Raw genomic sequence first — 1,771 nt, forward strand, 5'->3', positions numbered from 1 at the left:
AGGTCGGTCGATGATGCGGCGACGAATGTGAACGCCGCTTCTCACCTCAACCGTCCGAGGACGGCCTTTACTTTCATTGCGCCCACGGGTTTCGATCACCCGGAGACTCGCGCACATGTTAGACTCCTTGGTCCGTGTTTCAAGACGGGTCGGATGGAGCCGTATGGTCGTCAGCATCCTAGGCGCGTAGTGTGCGAACACCGTCACGATCGACAGGCAGCGGTTCGAGCGCACAGGCGTGCCGTCCGCCACGGTCGACATGCCGGACCGATCGGTCGGGTCGCCAGCCGAGCACGCGCCGCAGACCACGGTCGCCGACGAGCTATGCGAGCGCAAGTCTTAACAACCAGCCGCGAGGCCGGTCCACCTTCCTTGCGACCTTATCGCCCGTCGACAACCGACGCTGACGCTCGCTCGCCAGAAGTGCGCCGTCCGCGCACCGCGTCCGAGCGCGCCTCGTCCATGCGGATCGAGAGCGCGACCGTCGCGATGCGCGAGCGACTGAATCTGGCGGGGCGAATTGCTAACTCCATTCGCTTCCCTTTCAACGGTTTCACGTACTCTTTAACTCTCTTTTCAAAGTCCTTTTCATCTTTCCCTCACGGTACTTGTTCGCTATCGGTCTCGTGCCTGTATTTAGCTTTAGATGGAGTTTACCACCCGTTTTGGGCTGCATTCCCAAACAACCCGACTCTTCGAAAGCACATCGCGAGCGCTCGAGCATTGCCACGTACGGGGTTGTCACCCTCTGTGACGTGCTGTTCCAAGCAACTTAGGCAGACTCGTTGCGCCGGGAAAGTACTTCTCGAAACTACAATTCGCCGCTGCAACACAACGGAGATTTTCAAGTTGAGCTGTTCCCTCTTCATTCGCCATTACTGGGGGAATCCTTGTTAGTTTCTTTTCCTCCGCTTAGTAATATGCTTAAATTCAGCGGGTAATCTTGCCTGATCTGAGGTTAATGAATGAATCAATGGAATATGTTGCGCGCGTCGGCCGGCACGCGCGATACGAAGAGCTCCCTTGCTATACAATAGTTTAGGCTTCGTTCGCGCGTCGGTAACGTCGCGACGGCAACGTGTGCTGCACTTCGAGGGACGCGCCGCTTCGAGCTGCGGCACGACGCCCCAATCGAGTCGAAACCGACTCGGCGTTTCGTTAACCAACACTCAGACAGACATGCTCCCGGTATAACCGAGAGCGCCATTTGCGTTCAAAGATTCGATGATTCACTGAATTCTGCAATTCACACTACGTATCGCAGCTGGCTGCGTTCTTCATCGATGCACGAGCCAAGAGATCCACCGTTAAAAGTTGTATATATATTTGCATGAAAAATACATACGCACAGTTAAACTTCGACGTGTTGTGTTTGAAAAAGTAAAATGGGGAGGCCGGGCAATGGCGAAATGAAGCGCTCATCGCGTTTCGAGATCGATGTGTCCATCCACCGAACATTTAAGAGCGAACGAGCGCTCACCTCCCTCGTGGTTTGTAAGTTCACAGCGCGTTCGATTGCCGATCGAAACGTTGATGATCCTTCCGCAGGTTCACCTACGGAAACCTTGTTACGACTTTTACTTCCTCTAAATGATCAAGTTTGACCAACTTTTTGGACGTCCGTCGGATGGGCCGAAGCCCATCTGACAGTGCCAATCCGGAGGCCTCACTAAACCATTCAATCGGTAGTAGCGACGGGCGGTGTGTACAAAGGGCAGGGACGTAATCAACGCGAGCTGATGACTCGCGCTTACTAGGATTCCTCGTTCAA

General features: G+C 54.4%; 1 non-coding gene and 1 pseudogene across 1 annotated transcript; both read right to left on the reverse strand.

Moving 5' to 3' along the window:
• LOC114544526 overlaps positions 1-961 on the reverse strand; it is a 3,362-nt pseudogene extending 2,401 nt beyond the window's left edge.
• A 202-nt stretch (positions 962-1,163) lies between these two features.
• LOC114544524 lies at positions 1,164-1,316 on the reverse strand. The gene has a single exon (XR_003690453.1). It is a non-coding gene; the product is annotated as a 5.8S ribosomal RNA (ribosomal RNA).
• Positions 1,317-1,771: the final 455 nt, after the last annotated feature.

Source organism: Dendronephthya gigantea, unplaced genomic scaffold (genome assembly GCF_004324835.1).
Source record: "Dendronephthya gigantea isolate DGI-Jeju-01 unplaced genomic scaffold, DenGig_1.0 000828F, whole genome shotgun sequence".
Lineage (NCBI taxonomy): Eukaryota > Metazoa > Cnidaria > Anthozoa > Malacalcyonacea > Nephtheidae > Dendronephthya > Dendronephthya gigantea.